Raw genomic sequence first — 25,969 nt, forward strand, 5'->3', positions numbered from 1 at the left:
ATCAACTGTATTGGTGAAGAATTTTTAACCATCTGAGATTATTATAATTCAAAGAAACTAACGAAATTAGAATAAAACTTTTTTGAAAATACAGTAGATATTTTAATCGTAAACATATTTTTATTCATTTTATATACCCGTGTATTTTGATGTACATATTCATATTCTATAGATTATATTTTGTCTTTTTTTGTATCTTATTTTATCTCATTGATCCATCTTTGGTAGTTTTGTGCATTGTGTATTGTGTACAATTCTTAACGCTAATCCTAGCATTGGCCTATAGAACTGCGACTGTACTATGTACTTATTTTCCTGGCTCTGTTATATATAACGGGAAAGTATGGCGATCGATCAAAAACTGACCCCCTAGATTTTTACATTTTTGTACTCATGATCTTGAAACGTCAAGAAATGCAAAAATAATAATAAAAATTCGGGATTTTTTCTGTATGTATGGATGTTAGTGTGTGTGTGTGTGTATGGATGGATGTGGCACAATTTTGTTTACCCTCTGAAGCTTAATAACTCCTGTGCTTTCTGTCAAAAATTTCTGAAATTTTGCAGGGAGATTATTAGGGGAATTAAATTTTGGTGATTAAAGGTTGAGGGAATGGGGAGATAAAAGAGTCGTGCGTCATACCTCCAGTAGGGTCGAACTTAATGACCATTTTACTCGTTATTAGCATTTAGAATTTATTGTAAAATCCATCCCACCACAAAATTAAGCTTTTTGCCATTTTATAGTAATTAAAAATATATATAAAAAGTTTTTAAATAAAATATCATAATAATAGATGTTGCCGGAAAGTTAAGCAACTCGTTGCTGGATTTTTTTTCTTGAGCTGAGAGAGCGAAGCTCATTTCTTTGCACTCAAATGTCATTGGATTTAATTAAGTAAACTGTATCGAAAACGCTGTATCTCGATCAAATTTGGTGCGGACATCAAGTTTAAGTCAGTGAATGTCGTAAGCTATTTGGAATCATGATCAGATCGTGTCCTTGAAGAATATCACGGGAAAACTCTGCCATAGACTTAAGCTGGGATTTCGGATGCTTACAAAGCTCGTGCAGCTGTTAAGTTTTGCTTATAAGCGTAAACAAACAATTCTTGCTCGACATTCGTCGAGTTTTAAACCAAGTGTGACACATTCAGCTTATCCGTAAACGTCGCTGACTGGCAACATGAACAAATTCGAAACCTATTATATACGATACGAATTGAATTAAGTCGTTCTGAAACAAAGTTTGAAAGGAATCGAATTTCCTTAATCAGATATCATTGCATCTATTTTGAAATACACTAAATAGATTTAAGCATAAATCGCGCTCAGCTCAATTTGGAGGCATTAAAAAACAACGAATAAGATCCTGATATTTTTTAGTAAATAATTCTGAGATCGTCCATATAGTACGTAACGCAATTTTTATACTGTTCGACTACCATTCCACGGAACTCTATAATGTTTCTTAAAGCTATAGCACATATCCTCTCCCAAAATTACGTAAAGCATACCCCTTAATTGTATTAAGCAACGTCATTCGGCAAAAAAAACAAAAAACTACCGGCGACTTATGCTAATTCCTACATATTTAACAAACAACAGTCAATTTAAAGACCCTAGCATTAAATAACATTGTAAACATCCTACTTCCTTGTACCTCACCGTAATGATTACCTGTACACCCATAACTGAGTTACGTGATTTATGGATAGTCCCTTTAAATAAAAATGCAATTCTTTTTCAAACCTTGGAGGAATTGGAAAATCGACTAGTTTGCGATATTTTTTAAGTGAGAATTTATATTACAATTCGGATAATATCTTTATCAAAATTTATTTCACTCGGTTTTTTGTAGATATGATAATAGAGAATACATTTAACAGGAAAGTTTGATAACTTTCCTTTATTTGGCAAAGTCTTATGTCAATTTTCCTCTTATACAGATACAACTTGAATAAATAATTTTTTGATTGTGTAAGACTATATATTATTATATAATGTCGAATAGATTGGAAACATGATAAAAATCAAATATAAATTCAATTGAAAATTACTAATTTCATAATTCTGTCACTATGTAAATAGAATTTAAATTGTTTAAATGCTTAATTTTTTTTATAATTATGTAAACTTAAATTTATCATCAATTTGTATATTTGATTTTTTTAATACGCTGTGATATCTTCATTAAATTCCATTTTTATTCTATATTTCGTTTAATTTTAATTATAATTTTAAAGTATTTATTTCATAAGAATTTTTCCAAGAAACATTTCATTTTACTTTATAAAAAAACTAGACATAAAATTTTATTTTTCTCTTCTTATGCGAGTAAAAAAATATATTAAAATGGTGCATCAAGTATCTTGTTTAGATTTATAATTTATATATAAATTCTATAATATATTATACAACAAACATTATTTCTGTTAAACATTTAAATAGGTTTGATACAATGTAACACTAACTGGGAACGAATTTGTATAGTTTTATTTAAAGGAAATCTGGTGATGGGAATTTCCACTCGCAAAATCTAATCTAATTTTAGTTTAGTAGCTACGGATAGAAAAAAAGTGAATACAATAGCCTACTTCTATCTTTAGTTTTTTTTAATACCCGCGAGAACGAGTATTTTGCGTTTAAAGACAATAGAGAAATAATAAAATAATAGATTTAATGCAATATAGGTAACCCCCGTATAACACGGCACTTCTATAGCACGGATTCACTCTAACACGGTTCGAGAATTGGTACCATCCCCCGTATAACACGGCACTTCTATAGCACGGATTCACTCTAACACGGTTCGAGAATTGGGAACATTCCCCGTATAGCACGGGTTCACTCTAACACGGTTCGGGAATTGGTAAACCCTCGTACAACATAAAATGTAATAAAGGGTGCGTTCTTTTATACCTCCGCGTAACTCCGCGCGAGCATTCTAATTGTTTTCGTGGCTACTTTGAATGCTCTTTCAACAAACAATCCATTTAATGGTTAAATTATACAATTGGAACCTTTCTTTTGCCTGTAAAAGCTCATTTTAGAATTATAGATTCCTCCACACGATACTATCGATAGTGCAGGCGCCGCCATCTTTCTTTCACCGTCGTTCCTAAATGCCTACAAACAGCAGCGCACTTGCGGCCAAGGCGGCAGCCCCCGCTCTGGGGGACTCGGGTTTGAACCCGAACGGGTCGAAAAAACCCCAGGAATTTTTCGGGGGTTGGTCCGTTCGGATATGTCGGGCCCCGTCCCTCACCACCCGGCAGCCCCATTGTGGGCCTGGCCGAACCCCTAATGGGCTTGCAAAAAGAGGCCCTCCTAGTGCCCACAGGGCGGAAAGAGTTTAAAAAAAAAACAGCAGCACACTCCCGTTGCAGAGCGACCGCTATTAACGAACGTACCCACAAACTGTTACCAGTTGGTGATGATCATGCTGAGATCATCATATAGGATGAATAATCCTCTGGTAAAATATTTACTTAAATAATAAATAAGTATTTTACCTATGAAAAAAATGAATAATAAATCCGATTTAAATAAGGATTTAACAACATGTTTTTTAATTTTTGGAACCTAACCCCCCTTTTCACACTAGTTCTTTGTTTCGTATAACACGGATTCGCATAACAAGGCAATTTTTTGGAACGTAACTCCCGTGTTATACAGGGGTTACCTGTATTCGGTTAGCACCGTTAACTAATTAGGCTATGTCTATGAAAATTTCAGTCTCAGTTTACGAGAAGTTTTACAGACACAACTATAAAGATAAGAGGCTTAATTCTATCCTCAAAAGTAATTTATATATGATATATTGCCTATTATTGTTTGATGAAAGTCCTAATATGTTTTAACTTAGTGCCACAGTACTGTAATTCTAAATTCGGCTCTGATTATGTTTATTGTTATATAAATTTACATAAAATTATAATTGCTACAAAAGAGAACATTTATAATGATTCAAGAAATATTCTCTCGTTTTAAAAGATTAATATAAGTATTTAAATATTTAAATTTTTATTAAAATATATTTTAAATAACTTTATTAAATTTACAATATTTATGATTTGGAAGTCCCAATTTAATTTTTCATAATTAATTTCATTTAACTTTTAAAAGTTTAAATATATCAAAATAAAATATACACAATATTGATCTTTGTTTAGATTTATTTAAAACTGTTAACATTTTGTAATTAATAGTAATTTAATTGAATGAATATAAAAATAATACAAATGAAAACAAAATACTATAGCCTCTTCATTTATGTATTTTTGTATATCTTTCAATTCTAAATATTTATTTGTTTATCCTAAAACTGGAAGCAAAATATCCCTAGTTACATTAAAATGTGTAAATAAATTTTTGAAGTCATCTTACTATACAGTAAATAGAATTTAGCTCAATATCATGTATGGTATTTTATATAGATATATAAAAAAAATATTGGTCTACAAATATATAATAATATACAACAGTAAGATACACATTATTTAATATCTCCACTTAAGTCCATGTGATATCTGATCCTTTCGGATGTCCAGAAAAGCTAGGCATATTAATCTTTCTGAGGTACCAATATATTAAAAACAGCATTTAAATTAAATTTTATTATTTAAAAAATATATTGTAACTAAAGTAAAGATTTTAATTTTTTTTATAACGCAAAAGAAATATAATAAAATTAATGGTCTGTAACAAATTTTTCGGACGTCCCGTGAATTTAAGATCCAGACTGAATGGCACTACTGACTTAAAATTTACAATGCGATTTGGAATATAAAAATAATAAACAATTTAAACTAATGTTAGAGCCAATTTTGATAAAAAATCCTATCATAATTTTAGAACATGTTGCAAGTAATTTGTCATTATCATTAGCACATTTCTGGATCAGCGATCAGATTGAATGCCCAAGATATAATCTAGTAACTAGACAATTGTCTTCCACACTATTTTCTCTCAATTGTAATAAATTTCTGTAATTACTAAGATAAACAAGTTACTATCTAACATCAGTAAAAAAGTTTATTGATGTTAGATTTAACCTATTTCTCTTATTGATATATATATATATATACTGTATATATTAATAAATTACTAGCCACTATAAAAAAAAATCAATATAGAGTTTTACAGATTAATAAGATTTAAGACATAAATATTTCATTAATTTATAAATTAGATGCATTATTTTCTTGATGGTTGATACATGAATCGTCTAATATATTACTCAAAAATTATATTCTGTCAAATAAGATTAAGGAAGAGAAAATGATTGAAGTTCCCTTTTCGATTGTATGATAATATGAAAATTATACAAAAGACTTTAAATATAGAAGTTTCTTCTTTGAAATTTCACAGATCCAGAAGAATTTTTGAGATAACGAATATGGCCTATAAATATCTTTCAATCTGAACATTAAATTGAAGGTAAAAGTACCAAGTTGGCTTTGTCAAATATCTCAAATTTCACTTAATCGTATTTTTCTTCGTCTGTCGAAACTTTTCCAGATTAATAGTTTCGATTTGACTATTGAATAAACACTGTTTTTCTTTTTTTTTCAAAATTCTACATTGAAAAATATTGATAATATTTGAGCCAACTTCTATTGGAATAATTTCTGTAACATCTTTTAGATTTACAGAGAAATAATCAATTCTTATTATGATCTTTTTATATATATGATCAATATTTATAAAGGATATCATAAAATATGCGAAAAAAATATTTTAGTTTCGTTAACATTTGAACAAATTTGCTAACTTTTAATGTCTATCTAAAAATCATTTGTTTTACTCTATACGTGTAAAAGATTACGTGGAAAACATTCTTGTATACAATCCCTTATATAATAATGCCATAATAAGCATTTTAAAAACTAATATAGATATAAAAACAATCGTAAAAGAAGATAACTTCTTAGATTTTTTTTTTTTTGGCTTTCTAAAAGTAGTGGGAATCTGATATAATTATTTATTATTCTAAAAATCTTTTACATCTGTGGAAATAGCCAGATGATTAACGAAAGCCATCAGCTTTACAATTAGTCTACTGATTACTTTAATTGATCGGTTGTGTTAGCCTTATACATTTGTACACCGAATGTATTATTTTTGTATCCTGTTCGTCATTAACTTCTTTTTATTTTCATGTTTTTATATTTATTTATTTAACTTTTCATCGACTCCTGGAGCAGTTTAACCTAATAAACTGTTAGTTAGTTACTGTTTTATGATTCAAGCATCATAAATTAACTAAATAATAATTGATTCCAATTTATTTTATTTATAAACTAGTAAATATATATTTAAATTTTTTTAAATTAAATTAATATTAATTCCAAAATGTTAATCATTTTTAAAAGATTTAGTTTTATAAATAGAATTTTATTATTCTGGAGAGAAATTAGGCGAATTTTCTTTGTGAATAAATAAAGAAATAAATTAGGAATCTCTCGTATATTACGTTTATCCGACATATTTTGATCTCTCTTAACATTTAATGTAAGAACAGAATAGAAATTTTGTAATATTATACTCTGGTATCATAATTCTTCAAAAGTAAGTTTATTTAATTTTATAAATTTATTTCAAACATTTCGGCATCATCACAAAAATCTATCAAACTAGAAACCATCAGAAGACATCAAATCCCATTTGAAATCGACCCGCAAAGAAATGATCTATTTTAACTAATTTATCAATTTTATGGTTAGAATTTGTTTCTATTCGACGATTTTATCCGTCTATTTAATTTTTCTAATGCTAATTCAACGGTTTAATAACCCCGAATTAGCATTAGAAAAAAAAAAAAAGAATCTGGAGTCATTTAGACTACGACTGCAAAAATGACAAACATTCGACCTTTAACTTTCAAACTTGCATAATTTATTGATGTCGTTTACTTTTTTTGAAATCGATTTTGAATATGTACCAAGAAACTGTAAGGAATTTCATCATACAAATACCAGACTCTTCAACGAAAAAATTTGAAAAATAAAATAAAATAAAAGAGAGGAAGAGTCTCACGTAACTATTGTCCAACGTAAAAAAAGAAAAATTAACAGAGAATTTTCTTGATAAAATTAATTTCTGAATAAATTATATAGTGTCGAACGATAACTACTTTTATTAAATTGGATTGGGATAATCGTATTTGATGGATTTAATAAACTTGAGACTGATTAATTGTTGTAAGAAATGTTCTAGAATATAAATTACTTTAAAAGAAATAAATAAAAATAATCGTATACATCAAAATTCTTTTCGAAAAATTTATATTAAATTTTATATGTTTTAATTGATTTATATTGATTTTTTATTTTTTTAAATTATTTTAAAAATAAAGAAATATTTTTTTTTTTTTTAGATTTTAATTTGTGAGAAATATGACATTTTTTTTTTATTCTATGAAAAGTATTGTCTAAGACAAGTATTTTCAGTAGAAAAAGTTAGTACATGTTATTACAGAAATATTTATTTTTATTTCTGTAATTACTATTTTTGAATATTGTAGGTAAAAATCCCTATAGAAATATTAAGTCAAGATATCAAGGAATTTGCTCTTCAAAGCTTCAAAAATATTTTAAAATCTTCTTCTATAAATCAAAATCCTTCATTTCAGAAGCTTTTGTTGTTACAACATTATATATTCTGCATTAAATCTTTTCAATAAATGAAAATAATTTTTATATTAATTATTTCATTAAAATTTAATTATAATTTTCTTTCTTATTTACTCTACTTATTGAGATTATATTAATTTTTAATAATTAAAATACATAATTAACTGTTTCCAAATTATAAATCTTCTCTTTGGATAATGAGAAAATTATTATAGTTTTTTTTTNTTATAATTAAAGTTTTACTTTTAAAAGATTTGTTTCTTTTCTTTCTAAGTGCATCAGACTTATTAGCATAAAGTTAATTATATTTGTTCAAAATATGCGTGTAGATCTAATGAACAATATTTTCTGGAATTAAAATGTGCCTGTGTAATTAATTACGCTATTAAAGAATAACTTAAAGGAAAAACTGGAATGAAGAGAATTGAGGAATTAAAAAGTAAACTAATTTCTGTAAATATGGCGATGTCATAAATCCGGATTCATTCTAAAATCCTTTATAAGTTATTCCTTGTTTTTATACGTTGAAAGATTGATTTATAACTCTTTTTCCTCCCCTTTTGATGCATTGGTGCAGTTGAAAAATGAGGAAACTTAACTCGGCACAGATTCGAACTTAAAATTTTTAAATTTTGATATTGATCTGTCTCTTCTATTGTACACTTATCTTTTTTTGTATTCGCTCTTCTTTGAAGTGTCGTCATTTACAAAGCCTAACATAATTTTATATCTCTACGATGTTCCTTTTTTTGTTGTAGTTTATCCTACTTTTGTGATTTTCGGGCTTTTTTTTAAGTGTAGCATCTACTTACTGAATGGATAAACGAAACGAATGATAGATAAATGTTAAAGTAATCTAGGGAAAAAACACTTCTTTATACATTTTATTTTATTTAAATCGTTTTAGTGATGAATTACAAATAATTTTATTGCAGTTTTGAGTGAAAATACATGGTATAGTTCAGTTTTTATTTATTTATTTATTTATTTATTTATTTATTGGCATCGAAACATTCGACGGTCGCATTCGAATTCATTCGTATAAGAATTATTTAATAAGCTTTTTTTTTTATAATATCGACATAATGTTCACTAATTCTACAACTGAAAAAATTATGAATCTTCTATTAGAAATGTCTACTCCATAAAAGAATAAACTTCTTTTTTTTTAAAAAATATTGTACTTGTGCGAAGTTCTAAGAAGTGTTTTCTTAATCTCCTATAGAAAAGAGACACACATACACTTATATATATATATATGCTATAAAAGGCTTTTTCTTAGTTTGAAGATAAAGCCAATATATAAGCTATATATATATATATTTGATTGTAGGCAAATGCATCCCGACCGAAAGGACGAGCCTCGGAATAAACAATTTTTGATAAATTAGACACAATATAAAATTGTCTCTAACATTATGAGAATTATAGCGACAAATACAGTTGCCCTAGTTCTACTGTACAACAAATATAGAACTTACTGTATATTGAACCTTCAAACGATCCGGATAAGTCAACATCTTTTGCACGAATGTTATTGGTCTTGGATAAAATTGTGAATATATATATATATATAATGGAGAGCGTATTAAGTCAAATAAAAATCAGTAAAATTTACAAAATTAAAGTTCAAAGACAATTTTTTGGGTTGTCTAATTTACTATATCAAAAAATCATGATGATCATCAAGCGACGAGGATCTTAACAAGGATACTTTCGCTAATTTTTATGATCATTAATTACAAAAAATGGTTTTTTAACGATGACTTTATTGCCGACGGACACTTCCTTTTATGATATAAAAATCGAATTAAGTAAACTTATTAATGATAGTTAAACTATTTTAACTTATTAAATTAAATGGATAATCTTATGCTACATTTAGAAAAAAGTTTGATTTTGTTTTAATGCAAATTATACAGATTCGATAATTAGAAAAAAAAAAAAAAACATTTATTGTGGTTAAATTTCGATTTAGTCTAGTCTGATCCCAAGGTAAATAATGCAGATAAATAGGTGAAGCGTGTCTAATGTAAAATACATCCCGAATTATAAACGATACTCGACCTGTATCAATATCAGTTGCTTTACTAACCAATTTAAACAGAATAGATTGGGCATATTCGTAAACTCAGAGATAGATATTAACGCGTAATTTAAAGTCTGCTGTGTACTGTACGTAGTTAAAAGTGCAGAATATTATTTAGAAATGGCAAAACTATTCTTCGATTGGAAATTGGTTATTGCTTTAATCTTAAGGGAAGGTAGACAAATTATAATGTGGTGTACTAGAAGACGACAATATTGGTACAGATCGGTATAATTTACATGGAGATGTCTAATATTAAGTTTGAAGGTGGAAGGTAACAAATTTGTCGAATGTCTTCTTTAAATTTTGACACCATTCTCGAAAGAAATGCGGAGAATTTTCCTAAAATCGAAATATTCGGTTTCGAGGAATTTTTCCAACATTTTCCTAGTGGATTAAGTTGAATAGAAGTATACTTCTGTCAGTTAAGTATTCTTTTAACATCTTACGGGTTGATAAATTCGAAGTAATCATTTTCGAGAATGAAGGGTCTTTTATTACCGGAGCGTGCTTTGGACAAGTTCCACTAAAGAAGAAAATTTCCAGGCCGCATTTTAAAAGATTTTGTGCAACCGAGCCAACTTCCCTCGTCCATCGATACTCAGGTTATTATTTATTGCTTATTTTATTGCTTTATCTTTAAAAAACCGATTCATTTTTGAGCAACATAACAAAACTTAAAACGAATGTCACTCCTTTCTATTTTAAATATAAAATGTATCGATAATCACATATTAAACGTCTTTGACGGAGCTAGGCACGATTGGAATGTAAAACCACACGTAAATTTGTATATCAATCTCTCCATGACTTTAGACCTGAATATAAAAAAAGATCCCCGAATATTTCCTGCAATAGTGACTATAACGCAACTCTCCGGGATCTTGCACATAAATATAAAAGTTTTTTTTGAAAATCTTGCATGGATTATATCCCTAACCCTGCCTTAATTTTTCATCTGTTTTGATGTTACGCAAGCATTAAGGCGTATTTAGGCCAAGCGCCATTAAAGAAAATCGAAAGAGCTGTGCTTAGTTGATATTTTAGTAGGCCTATATTTTCCACATAAAATCCCGGATGGGTTATGACAAGTGCTTTATCAGTTGTACCCTGTTGTAAAATAGAAGATTCAGCACGAATGAGGTTCTTGCCCGCTAGACATGATCCATTCTTGTATTCTTTGCTCCTTAACGTCTTTATTAATTCTAGTTTCCAGTCCGAAATTAGACAGAAGCTCTCCTAGTCTATCGTCTTTGTTATCGCAGTCCGCGATTTTGGATGTTCTAGGACTTCGACACATGACCCACTTATCTTGTAAGTACTTGTTTGTCTCGGTGACGGGATATCTTTTAGAAGGTTTAGCATCCATCAAGCGACGAAACAACCTGTGTAATCTGGCTGTAAAGCGTCTGAAATCTTTAGGAGTTCTAGTGGTCTTCCTTTTCTGCCAATGAATGAACTCGGTAAAGTGTGAATCTGTAATGTCTGCTTTCTGCCAGGGAAATTTCCCTGTCAGAGTAAAATAAATCAACATTCCGACTTGCCACACGTCAGATCCAATCTCGATACTGTAACCTTCTAAATGAACAGCTTCCCAGATTTCTGGAGGACAAGTCGGCAAACATCTGCTCCTTTTCTTCACCAGAGTTCCTGCTCTTCTAGTCATAGCAAAGTCTGTTAATTTGATCCGACTAAAGTCGGGTTGAAAAATGAGGATATTTTCTGCCCTGACGTCTCTATGTACTAAGTCTTTACTGTGCATAAAATCCAAAGCGGAACACACTTGCTGCACCACCGATTTCACTTCTTTTTCGTTGATGCCTCCCGTATTCTCTACGTACTGTCTTAAATCCCCTAGAGGGGCCACCTCTTGTGCGAAATAATAATGATCTTTGCTTTCGAAAGTTACGTCGTAAGTGTCCAGAACATTGTTATGAGGAGACAAGAAGTAGCTGTAGTGAAACTCCGCTAGAAAATCCTTAATAGACGTAGCGTTTTTACGAACTCCCTTCAACACTATTTGCATCTCCGTATTTTTGTGTACAGCAAGAAGAATCTTCCCGAATTCACCCGAAGAAATTACTTTGATCAGTTCGTATTGGTCTTCTAAGTTTACGGCATTCAGTTGAATATCGCGGATTTTGTGGATGCTACTTTTTCTCTTGGAAGACATTATGCTCCGGCCGTTCACTAAAGGATAGAAAAAAATAATAATAATAAATATTCTTCACCTGTACAAAATACATCCATCAACTCATTGCATTCTTCCAAAACACTATGCAGCACTGGAGAACAACACTACATCTCAGGGTTAGTAACACTTCCATACAAACAAATGAGATATTCATTAGGCGAGGAATTTTTCAAGGAGATTCCTTGAGTCCTCTCTGGTTCTGCCTAGCCCTGAACCCATTATCCAACATGTTGAACAACGTGCAATATGGCTACAATATCAGACATGAAAAAACAACACAGTTTACGCTGTCACATCTCATGTACATGGATGACAAAAACTTTATGCATCCACACAGAAACAACTTCATCAACTCCTACAAATTACACACTCATACACTCATACACTAAGGACATACAAATAGAGTTTGGTTTAGACAAATGCAAAAAACTTCACATAGAAAAAGAAATCCTGAAGAAAGAAGATTTTGCACTTGGAAATAGAGACGTTATTGAATCCATGGAAGAGGACGAGTTCTACAAGTATTTAGGATTCCAACAGGCCAAACTAACAGAACATACACAAATAAAGCAAAGATTAATTAAAGAATACCAAAGTAGGTTAAATGCTATNAAATAAATCTTAATATTTTATCCGTTATGGCTTTATATATATTATAGTTTTATAATATATTTAATTTGTAAAGTTTATTAGAGCATTTGCCAGTTTTCCAAATTTGGAATAAGTCCTCTTCCTAAAGTTGAAGGTCAAATCAGGATTATTTCTCTTGCCAAAATCTTTTTGAATTTTAATCTACACACTTCGAAGATGGAATCAAAAGGTTTTAATGAGATTTATAAGGAGTTAGATTCAAAAATTATTTTGTTTTATTAAATTTATTTTAAACACTCGTTACAATTGTTTAAATATAATTCGGATCATTACATCGTTAGAGTGATGTATTTTATTTATATTATGATTAGAATATTTGGTTATTGTGTACGAATAGTTTTAAAATCTTAAAAAAAAATTAAATAAGCTTTCACTTTTAGTAATTAGATTATATAAAGGAACGTTTAAACATCAGCAATTTGTAACTAAGAAATAATGTAAACTAATCAAATTTAAGTTTTTATTGATTAAAATAAACAATTTTTTTTTTCGCTTTTGGTCTTAATGTGAAGAATTAAGGGCAAAAAATAAAGAAAACTTCAAAGATTAATCTTAGAAACCACAAAGATTCTCTATCGGTCCGAATCTTTCCGGATGTGATGGAAAATTAACGATGAGATCAGTGATCTGTAAAGGACTTAGAGAATTTTCTTCCGTTCGTGTCCTAATATTAGTTTTTTTTCCTTTTATATATATATATATATATTTTTTATTAACTTAAATTCGATTCTGCATTAGTTGTGTTCGCCATTTAAACTTTATTTGACTACTCGAAGTTTGTTCTTTTTACGAATAATTAAACGAAAAAAAAATTTGATTATATCCGAAAGAAACAATCATTCTATAAAAAGACGAACATCTTAAATGTTTTTGATTGTTTGCAACCAAAAATATTCGACATCTTTTTCTTCTCTTTGTCTGAAAGCTCGGATAATCGGAAGGAGGAGAGCGGCTGTGACGTCAATGGTTGATGACGTCAATGGATACTTTCCGGTTGCCGTGGTAACGGTTTAGGAGCTTTTCTTTCCATTTGTCCTGTTGATCGGGGAAAGAGTGGGAGGAAAACACCCACTCGCTCTTTGATTCGAGTAAAACTCGTAATATGTTTCCCCAAACTTCACATTATTAGCCATTTTGAACTAGTATCGTAAATATTTAGACTGCTGGCATAAATAAAACCATTTAGGGGTTCATTGAACATTAAGCAACCATATTAAGTGTCATGTTCGATATTCGATGCTAAATAAAGCGACTCCCGCTATCGAAGATGTTTTTAAATTCTTATTATCTCGACGATTATCTAATCACTGGAATAATTCCACAAATAAAAACTATTAAAGTCCTTCTTTTAGAGATTAAAAGCCTAGATTGTTAAAGCTATTCAAAAGATATTTTTATATATTGACAAACCAGACTCGATTATAATAATTATAAACTAACAATTATAAACAATTAACATGACTAATAAAGATAATCTTTACTATTATATGTTGAACATATAAACAATTATCCTCTCGAATTATTAAAAAAAAAAAAAAATTCGTGAGTAGCCAAAATTTTCAGATTTTAAAGAGAAAATACCTGGAAATGACGCCGTAAGATAACGAGATCAAATCGAATAGTTTATCGATTACCTTTTAATTAGGTAATTTAATTAAACGATACAATTATCTTGGAAGATATTAATCGCGAGTTTGTTTTACAGAGGTAGATATTAGATAATCGAAGAGGTCAGAACGAGAAGTTTTGAAAAGGTCATAGGGCAAAAGGTGCTCAACTTATAAGACTTTCGTTTCGATACAAAAAAGAACTGATTTTGTCGGGATTTATGCTATTAATTTAACGAAAAACATTCTTTTTTTTTTAATTCTCTGTTTTATTATTCACTATTGATCCGAAGCGTAATTTGTAAAGTTTATTTACTAAATATCAACGATGGTTCATCATATTTACGTCTATATAATGGGTAATAAATATATTTTCATACATAATTTGCTTATTATCAACGATCATTTAAATTCGTTAAATGGACATCAATAACAATCTGGACAATATGGATGAATCGCCATGATCGTTTATTCATCAACTATCGTCGACTAATCGCATTTACATCAGAATAACGATAATTAAAATAATATATTTGTCATTTCAATGTTATAAAATCATTTCGATCGATTCTTTATCACAATAGAAGAAGATCAACTTTGATAACTTATATCATTTAGATCTAAAGAATAAGGAAAAATCTTTCCTAGAAAGAGTAATATAAAATTTAATTAAATCTAGTATAAAATTTACATCTCTACCATACTCTTAAATTTAATAAAATTAAATTTAAGCGTGCGGTAGAAATTTAAAACTTGTGTTTGAGAAACCCTCCCATCATGTCTTATGTCTTCTTACTAAAATATTACTGAACGTAAATATAAATTCTAATATATTTATCTTAATATAGAAGTAAATGAAAATTAAGAACATGTTTTTTTTTCTTTAGAAAATATGTCCCCCATTAAAATATATATTGTAAATTTTATCATGCTTACTATAGCCTACTAATTACAATTTGAGGATTTTATAGTGTATTTTGGAGTCTATTATTCGCTACAACTATTTATAATTACTTTCAAATTGTAGAATTCTATGTTATTTATTACACTTTTACGTTTCAGTAACACAAATATAAATCTCGATATAGGAGTAGAAATTCCGCTGGAACGTTAGTTCCGCTTTAAAGAGTAACCAATATGTTATAATAAGTTATAGCTTCTCTAAAGAAGAAGATAGAGACGGTTCAACAAAGCGATTTTATACGAAAATTCGTAGAAACTTAGTCTTTTTCATAAACATTTCTAGCTAAATTAGTATAGGAAAAATAAAAAAATGGCGAAATTTATGAACTCCTAACTTCGTGTTTATTTATCGAGTAAAGACTACTTAACCTCTGTAGAGTTCTATTAACTTTAGATATCCCGATTGGTACAGAGATGCTAATTTTGGTAACAGATATTTATTTATTGCCACTTGTTCCTTACCGAAGAATTATGTACTCTAATTGGAATTTGTGCTGAGTCAGTTCTCTTTTCTCTCGACTTGTTATCGGTAATCTTTTAGTTCATAAACTTGGCTTTCTTCTATCCTAATCACATGACTTTCGAAGGTGACTCCTTAGAAGGCCAATCTTAAATTCGGAACCGCTAAGAAAATTCTTTATCTTATTGTCAGTCAGTCAAAGTTTCTAGCATCTTCTATCGATTTGTACAGAAAATAAAATACTATAAAGACAATAAATAGAAAATCTGGATATAAATAGAAAGAGATTAGTTGTAACGGAAAGAAGTATGCGAATGGTCTTTTCCTGTTCTCTCTTCTTGTATCCAATCTGTTTCAGATTTCCCGTTAACCTCCGATTATATATATTTTTTATTCCTCAGTACAACATTTAACTTCTAATAACTCCAAGAAAATATCAATTCGTTTTTCTTGTAAATTTAGAAAATTAATACGAAGATTTTCAATGATGTAGAATTGATAATGTATATACTATACAGTATATCAATTTTTATAATAGTTATATTAAGAATGAAAACCTACTAATTTTATATGGAATTAAAGAGAAATCATATTATATAACTAGTTCTAATCAAAAATTCGAGCAATTCTTCGTTAGAAATTATTTGCGCCATTAAATCACCAATCAATTTCTTATTTACTTTTTTGATGTCTTCCTTAGAGATGTAATTATCTTCGTATCATTCACTTTTTTTTTTTTTTTTTTACTTTTACTTCTCAGTTTACATCGTTTGTCTCATGTATTTTTAATACCTGTTTTAGAAAGAACTTGTTTCGATCCTTCATTACAGGATAATTAAGTGTAGAAAGCGATTGATTGACAAGTGGTAGACTAAAGAATCATGTAAAATAAGTATAATGTTTATGGTTCCCGTCTTAAATTTTTGGCAAATCTCCATGGCAAAGTAGAAAATCACAAAAATGCCAGAGGTCAGAGACGTCCGTTTTGACGCAGTTATGTAATTTTAAATGAATAATTGACAAATCTGTTTTTATTTTTTTTCCCCTGACGATATAGGAAATAATAGCTTCTAGGAAATATCACTAATTCTATCTACTTAATTATCTTAATTAATAATAAATTATGTGGTATTGGAGCTGTTCAATATCATCGAATTCCATAAATTCACTTAGTGTAATCACATACATATTAATAGAATGGTTTAACGTTTACTCTATAATACCCGGTGTGAATATTATGTAATGCGTTTGGATAGAAAAATTTGCATGCAAGAATGCTCATTTAGATGTATTTATTAGTAATATAATAGCAATACTTTAAAAATTATAACTAAATCGGTCTCATTAAAACTTTAATATTATCCGATTACATTACGTTTGATTCACTGGCGTAGGAACTAAGGGCTATATTTTTCCAAAAAAAAAAAAAAACAATAATTTTAATAAATAAAGATAAAGTTTCTTTTTTTATTATTCATTCTAATTTAAATTTCTACCAGGAGCTTATCAATGAATAAACTAGTTTACTTAATTATAATAAATAGAACTATTCCTTAAGTTAAGAAGCGCTTGATTTCATTTTTATGGTTTCATAAATCGTTTATATATTATATTAGTGATCGCAGAACTACATATAATTACAATACGAAAACTTTTATACAAGAACAAATTAGTTTTCAAACAGTTTTCAAAAAATACATAAGCTAGTAAGTAGCCTATATAGAAGACGTATAGGGGTGCATTCATACTTTAGACATAATCGATTTAAATATTCAATCTATGTATTGATTAGCAATTAACAGAGATTCATTTTAGATCCATTAGTTTAGTAGGACATCCAGACAGAAATGTCAACAAAGCAGAAATTTAGCTAATACGAAAATGGGCGATAGTCCTTTCTACTCGATCCTAAAGCGATAAATGTAAAGTATCTTCATTCCATCCCTATCGTCTTCAATATCAAATTGTGCTAAACTAATATCGTAGAGTAAGAAGGTATATTCGATCATGCAATCGAAAGCAATTTTGCTAGAAATCTAAATTATAATTAAAGAGTTTCGCCTGGTCGCTTAAGACAATTAGACCCAACTCTGTCATTTTTATGTGCGGCTTATTAGCTAGACAATTTAAATTACTCATTTTTTTTCTTTCTTTCTTCTTCTTACGAAGTTCAATTTAGAAAAAAAAAAACATGATCGATGAAGCACTATAGCCGATAAATTTTAGGTATGCCTATGAGAATTTTAATGAATCACTTAGCGGGTATCAGAATTTATTTTAATGTTCCAGACACTATCGAATAAAGGTTAAAGTTCGTCGAGTGTGGTCCTACTCGTTTAGATATAATAAAATGAAAAAAAAATTAATACGATTAAAATGCCAAAAGTCATCTTATTAGACCCGTAGAATATTATAAACGAATAAAAATTATACAGAAATATAAAATTTTCTATGTTATAACACATAAAATGTACGGTGTGTTTTATATTGCCATCAATTTGTAACTTATTTTACATGCGACAAACGATAACAATCTCAATAATTTCCGGACTGAAAGGAAAAATTTGTTGTTAAAATGTAAAAATAGCCGAGAAATATATATATAAAAATTACAAATTAAATTATATATAGAAACTTTAATGTCGTTTTTAATTAGACATTATGGGAAAATGACATTAGAAATTTATAGTATTAAAAGAGGCAGAGAATTAAAAATATTTAAGAAATTTTACTGTTTGTTTTAAGAAAAATTAACGATATTGAAGATATTTTAGATAGCGAAAACAATTATTATATAGAATATAAAATAAATTAGTAAATTTATCTATTAAGAAGCTATGCTCGATTGAAATCACGTTTCGCTTTTGTTTACAGGCCGTTTTAAAAACTTTTGAGGCTCCCGATCAATTTCTTTAGAAGCTTTTACAAAGATACAGATAGTTAATAAAAATATTACTAAATGAGCAGTAAGATGAGGCCTCTAAGATGACGAGGCCTCCCGCCATAGTCGAGTATGCCCGTTTGTTTCGTCATCCCGTTTGTTTGCTTGAAAAAATATGAAAAAAAAAACTACATTATGATATATGGAAAACCACACATTTCCAAACGTTTTATAACAAGTTTTAGCTTCTTTAGATCCGGTAAATCGGTATGTTCACATGAAAAACATATGTAAATACTTTAGGAACAACGATCAATGTAATTTTCTTCACTTAAGAATATTTTTTTGACGAAGAATAATCAAACGATTTCAGAATATTCGTCGAAAGTTCGAATGTAGACTTATCGGTAAATCTTCTTTCTCTTTTTATTTGACATTCTGAGATTATCTCTCTTTTTTTTTTTTATTAAATTGTTTGAAAAAAGAATACACGAATTACATTCTCTGGCATTAGAAAATTGCTTAAAACTCGAAAGCTAAAGACATTAAAAATTAAAGTAAAAGAAAATCTATCACGTGACGGTAGCCCATTTGGAACAATATTTAAAAGTTGTCCTTGTGAAGTAAATGAAATTAATCATTTCTCTCCGGTTTTTTTTTCTTTTTCTTTCTATTCGATTTATTTTCCGGCAAAAGAATAGGGAAACAAAATGAGATTTTTCACTTTACTCGTCAAGCAGAATTTTCACTTTCCGATTTTGGTAAAATGTCAAAAGTTGACATTAACAAAGCAATTATCTTAAAACCCAAAATTTTCTCTTCTCGACATCTTTTCGTAAAGCAAGAAAGACGAAGGGAAAAGAAATATTTACAGGGGCAACCAAATTACTTCTACCTATCGTTCATTACTTGGGGGGAGGGGTGGCCCTTCCGGATGTTTCGGGCCCCGTCCCTCATCGCCCCATTGTGGGCATGGTCCAACCCAAAATGGGCTGGCTAGAAAAAGACCCTCTTCGTGCCTACGGGGAGGAGAAAATTTTAAAAATAAACCATTCATTAACTCAGGGATTCATCCTTCTTAAGCATTTGAAAGTGTTTCCATCTTCAATCTCAAACTGTTAAAAGCTAATTATCACTTAGAATGTACGACCTATAACTTAATTTACCTTCTGCTACATTAATTTAATAGTATTTTCAAGTAGGGGATAAAGAAATAACAATTATAAATTTGTGCAATTTCACCTCGTAAGATGAAGAAATTGGCTTAATTTTTCTAATTATTAAGATAGAAGCAATGATAAAAATATCATTAAACTAATATAAATTTCCTTTATTATTATTATTTCATTTTTATAATTTGAGGTAATTAACCTTTTAAAATTCTCCATTAATTTTTAATAAACTGTAAGGACGATTAAAAGGAATTATCGAATTTAAGACGACAATATTGACGAAACATTGCAACAGACTTCTATCAATTTACTTCGACAATAAAATATTTTCCATCTTATTCTACCCGGGAAACAATTAAGAGAACATTAAAAAATTTTGTTGAATATTCTTATTTTTATTTTAAATTTCAGAAATATTTCTATGTTATTTTTAAATAAAATTTGAAAATAATATTACAGAGATGGCCACTATAAATTTCTCACGGAGCTCGTGATATTCGAGTAAGTGTTCGTGTTATTTAAGTTAAGTTTTCCGTTACGTCTTAACGACATTTTCAATCTTAATAAGAGATTAGTTGTGGGCAAAGAGACCGAATGCAATCCAAATTTTAAAATATGAATTCTTTAATATCGAATGAAAATATATATCCGGAACATTCCTCGACAGGATGACAATACGTGCCAAGGAGAAATGGGCGTTTTGAGCGCGATGTCCCAAACGACATTGGGAACAAGTGGCACCTCTGACGCACCGACGACCCGGCGCGACCTTTACCTAGGTCAATCCCTTGACATTCTATTTTTGGAAATGACCCGGATATAAATAGCATCGGGAGAGCGCGCGAGTTACTATATTTAGCCCATATATAATCGATTGACGCACGTGCGGTGCTAACAAACAAAACTTACGGACAGACGCCACCGATTGCGTCCGGGACGGTCTCCGTCGGAGGGAAATAACCCCCTCCCGAAAAATCGTCTTTCCTGTGTTATTTCGTGAAATGACGTCGACTTACCTGAGAAGTTTTTTGTGCTGGAAAACGGGTAGACGGAAACCGGAGAAGAGTGGATGAAACCACTGCGACGATCATCGTTCCAGAGGCAGACTCGCTCTCGCTTTGGACCGGACCAGAACCGATGACGTCGGCCTGACGTAATCGACTGGTGACGTCACCTGCGCGGTATCGATCCATCGAATGTTGCCGCACAATGTATAGTGCAGCAACATTTCGATCACTTTTGCTCGATTTTTTCTCTCGCTCTTCTCTTTTGATTCTCTAATTTAGACGCAGTTCCTCGGGTCCACGTCACGTGATCCCCGGTCGATGGTGACGTCGGTCGCGTGCCGGGGACGTCAAGAAAGTCGCACCTCCCTGGAGAGTTCGTTCCGGTTGCCAATGTCCAAAAAAGTAGTTTTCTCTCGCAAAGAAACCGCCGACACTCAAAATATTTATAAATTCCAATAATGCGACTTGAAAAATGAAAGCGTTCGTTCATTTCTTACCGGGCTTATCAACGAAAAACATCAAAAATATGTTTACCCGTTGTTTTTTTTTTTTTGTCTTCGGAGTTTTATCGTCTTTTTGTCCGATATTTAAAGAGAGAAAACCTCACATTATAATTACCAACGAAATGATATCTCGCCATTTTCTTAATGATGATAATTATCATTCTTCGTGTTAACATTCTATTTTCTCTTAAAGACATTTGTAATAGGTCCTAACTGTTGACATTAAAACCCGATTAGGACCGAAAGAACTCAGATACAATCGCGTTATTTCGTGCAAAATAAGGAAAAAGTATAACTTAAAATGGTTAGATGAAGCGAATGAACGTTTAAAGAAAACTATTTGATGGTGTAATTCATCAAAGATTAAAATTAAAATTAAATTTTTGATAAAGAATGCCGGAGAATAACAGTAAATCAACTAAAAATAAGTCCACTCGAATAAAAACACGATGCTTATTTTATCGCCGCCAACCATAAATACCAACAGTTTAGGTGGTTCTCGTAACGTCTTGTCATTCTGTAAATAAATAAAGTGACTCGTCTCGATCTATCCTAATCGTTGGACAGTTTACTCTTCGTTACCAAATACAGTATATCGATATTCACAACATATATACGTATATTGATAGACCTACTTTTTGATATATATTTTCTAAAATTAATAACAGTGTAGTGTATATAATATACTTCTGTTCGAATTTATTCATATTTCCTTGTGTTTCTAAGATGTTTCGAATTCTTTTTTTAGGACTAAAAAAATCTCAATTCGATTGAATTCTGTATTTAATTTTATCATTAACAACAAACTATAGATATAAAAGTCAGTGGCACACTCAGAGGAGGCCAAGGGACCTTAGCACCCCCAAAGAAAAAGGAAAACAAACACTATAAAATTTTCCAAAAATCTTTTCTTAATTAAAATTCATTTTTTGTATTTATAATCTATGGTGTCTTCTATTTCTTTACTACTTATGAATTAGCGGTCATATAAGGTGGGAATTTTATTAAATTCACATTAATTTTTTTTTTTTAATTTGTTCGATTAGGTTCCCCCCATATTAAATCCTTAAAGTTGGTGTTTCAACTAGAAAAATATATAGGCCAGCTATATTGAAGATGTATTTCATGAAATCCTAGAGATACCATGGAATAGAGTACCTATTCCAGGGTATCTCTAGAATTTCATAAACACATTTTGTCTTGTGTTCCAGGGATCATAGAGATACCCTGAAATAGTGCACCCATTACAGAGTATCTTTATAATCCTGTATGCAATAGGATCATATAAAATACAGTCTGAATATCATTAGTCATTGATCTGAATATCAATCAGATAAATGGTTTTCACATTCAGAGTTTTTCCCAGGGACTTTCAGAGATTTAAATTTGTGTTTTGTACAGTACAAAAAATTCTGTTTAATTAATACTTTGAAGAAATTTAAATCGTGACAAAGTTTTATGTCCAAAAATTAAAAAAAAAAAATTTAAATACATATTATTTAAAATCACAATAATTATTATTTCCAATTGAAAAGTCAATTTTATTCTAAACAGTTCTATCAAAATTAAAATTAATTAAACGGTTTCTACTGTATAAATGTTGAAAGTTTTTAAGACTATTAAAATAGGCTGAATGTCTTATAAATATACTATTTATTTATCTCTACAACTTATATTTTAGTGCTCATCTAACCGATTCTATATCAATATAATACGTATATAATATTATTAGTTATAAAGATATATTAATTTTCATATAAGTTATATTATATCTTAACAATACTGGAGGACTAATTGCAGCTCGAAATAACTTCTTCAGTCAATTTGAGCACATTTACAGTTATTCTCCTTAATATTCAACACTTTAATATGAAGATTTTTCCTTTTTTTTTGCTGCCATGTTTAGTCGAAAGACGATTAAAGTAGATGGAAGATATTACAGGTAAGAAATCAATAAGGGGGAAGCTTTATTGATCATTCATCAGTCGAATATTTCTAGAAATAATCAATAAATTGACATCAGCCTTGACACGAAAGTAGAATTACTGCGTTCATTTTTTTTTAATAATTTTGAAATGATTTTTACATGTGAATGCAATTAATAATATTTCGTTTTGTTTATTCGCAACGTAAACTTGATACCGCTCGATCACACGATTGATCGTTGTTAAAAATTCCCTGTTATAGTTACCCAAACGTGTACCGAATTGTTACGTGATCGAAACTAATGTAGAAAGTAGATTGTGTCGAACATCGGTATCTTTCATGTCGTTAAACAACCAAAACACGAGTCCTTGGCACCTAACGGGTAAGAAAAGTGTCGTGTGACACTACAACGTTATCCCGTTTTGTTTATCTTTCATCCATCTTCGTTTCGGATCCAACTCGGCTATTTTTAGCCATTTTAACGTCAGATTTTCTACATCAATCTACCTCGAATTAACGCCGACAACCGAATTGCCACGCGTGACCATGTATTAAAAAAACTAAATTATTCGAAAAGCACGTGATGATTGGGTTTCTTTCGTATCGAACCATTTCAACAGCAAAGTTGTCACTAAAGGATATACCTTTAGCAGAGTACTACGTCGAAAAATACTTCACGAAGAAGTGAAGGGTATTGCAAATCAAGTAACCACGAAGAACCATTCGTATAAGAATTTCATTAAAACGCGATAGTTTCGAACAAAATTTCCTATTAGATAAATAATTTATGTAAAAATATTCTAACATTCATCTAGTAAAAGTCATAAATTCCTCATTACTTATTTTCCCTAGAGATTATTTACTTACATTTACATTTCCTTTCCCCTTTGTGACAATGATTTTGAGTTAAAAAAGAAAGACAAGTCAATATTGTACGACCATTTTAAATATTCATTTTGAAATTTAAGTTGTTAATTTATATATATATATAAAAAAAAACTAATTAGTTTTTAAAATGTTAAAGTTTCACAATGAGAATTATTTAAAGATTAAAAATGTAGCAGCAAATGATCACTGGAAGCGAGATCCCTGAAGCAAATTAATAGATTTTTAGTCTTGGAAAAGAATTACTCGAACGTAACTATTAAATTCAAATCACCACCTTTGAGAAAATATTTGTCTTTGGGGTGATTAACGCCGTTTAATGGTTTTAGTAACGGCGATCCTATTGGCCGGATGATGATAAAAATGGAACACGGTTTGGATGTTCTTTGTGAAAGTTTACCTTCGGCTTTTCACTCGGCAATTACCTGTAAATGTCAGAAGCGATCTTGGCAGCCACGCCCGAAATATTCAATATCTCGGCCTAAGCAAATGCCATCGGTCATTTTCGCCATCGCGTATCTCTCTGCAATCGAACTTGTTGCCAATTAAGACAAATAGTCTTGTCTTTGTATTACTTCGCTCACTTTATTGTACTTGGATTAACTCTTGTTTCTCTACAGTTTTATGTTTATCATCTATTATAAACTATGCACTAGATATTTAGATATGTCAATGAAATAATTACACACACAAGAAATTCAAACCGAAATTATTCTTAGGTTTGTTTCATCTGTAAGTAGTTTCATTTTTAATAATCGCGGGATAAATTTATTCTGTAAAATATGTCTTCCGCACGATAAACTCAGAGAATTTTGTATTTATTATTAAAATAAAATTTATGAAGCATTAAATAATAATAAAAAAAATATATTTATTAAGAGCTTCCGTAAAAGATATTAGGCTATTTACCTTGACATTAAGAAGCAATATTTTAAATGAGACGATTAACCATTTATAAAATATACGATTTCTCAAAGATATATTGAATTCATTTCGGATAATCGACTTTATAATTCATACTTATTCATCAATTTTTTAAATTTTATTCTTTTTTAAAAGATTTTTTCAATTGAGAACAGTGTAGTAAGCAGGAATTAAGTTCGATACAGACTAACAAATAAAGTTAAATTAATTAAATATGCTGTTGTATTTTATTAACAAAAAAATACTCTAAAATAATAAAAATATTGTATTCATATTATATTTAAATTATATTAATTTAAAAGAATTTTTTTTTTCCTGAGGAGAGACTATAATACCTTAACCCCCCCCTTGGCTACCCTGTGTTCGTGAGGTTTTAATCCAAATTTTATTTAGTTATTTCTAAATTTTTGGTATTACTATTATTATTATTATTTTAAATTTTATTCTCAGAATAGGTTTTTATATTTAAACAGCATTTCTATTTCTTAATAATTTTCATTCTATCGAGTCAAAATAAATGAAAAGTGTAAGCAGTCGTAAGAAGGCCGACACGTTTACTTCGTGATTTTAATATTAAAATACGTAATGTGGCGCCTAAGGCTGTTAGAAAATTCTTTATCTCTATCGATTCGACCCCCAAAACTTAAAATACATCTAAAAATTCATACAAAACTAGGTTTTAGCATTTACGTATTATATCAAACGTTGAGATTATAAAGTGATTAAAAAGGATATAAAATTTTTTAATATCACTTTTTTTTTTAATTTTTTTAATTTTTAGTTCCTCTTATCTGCCATGTATGTAGGTAAGAAAATTTTATTTTAAATTATTACAAGTTTCTATGGAATAAAAATTTTTCTTATCTTGCGGCAAATCCCAGCCCATTTTTTAAATGAAAGGAAATTCTAGTAAATTGAGGTTACATAAAACGTGCAGCACATACAATATTTCTCTTTTTAAAATTTTTCTTTCACTCTTTCGTCACACGAGAAAAAAAAAATGACGAAATTAAATTTAAAATACGTCATTATTGTTGAAAGTAAAAACAGATAGTGCCTCCATCTATTGT

At 29.6% G+C, this 25,969-nt stretch overlaps 1 pseudogene; it reads right to left on the bottom strand.

Annotated features, from left to right (window-relative positions):
* Positions 1-8,111: 8,111 nt before the first annotated feature.
* LOC111642213 lies at positions 8,112-20,919 on the bottom strand (annotated as a pseudogene).
* Positions 20,920-25,969: the final 5,050 nt, after the last annotated feature.

Source organism: Centruroides sculpturatus, unplaced genomic scaffold (genome assembly GCF_000671375.1).
Source record: "Centruroides sculpturatus isolate CEXI.00-Female unplaced genomic scaffold, Cexi_2.0 scaffold1630, whole genome shotgun sequence".
NCBI lineage: Eukaryota > Metazoa > Arthropoda > Arachnida > Scorpiones > Buthidae > Centruroides > Centruroides sculpturatus.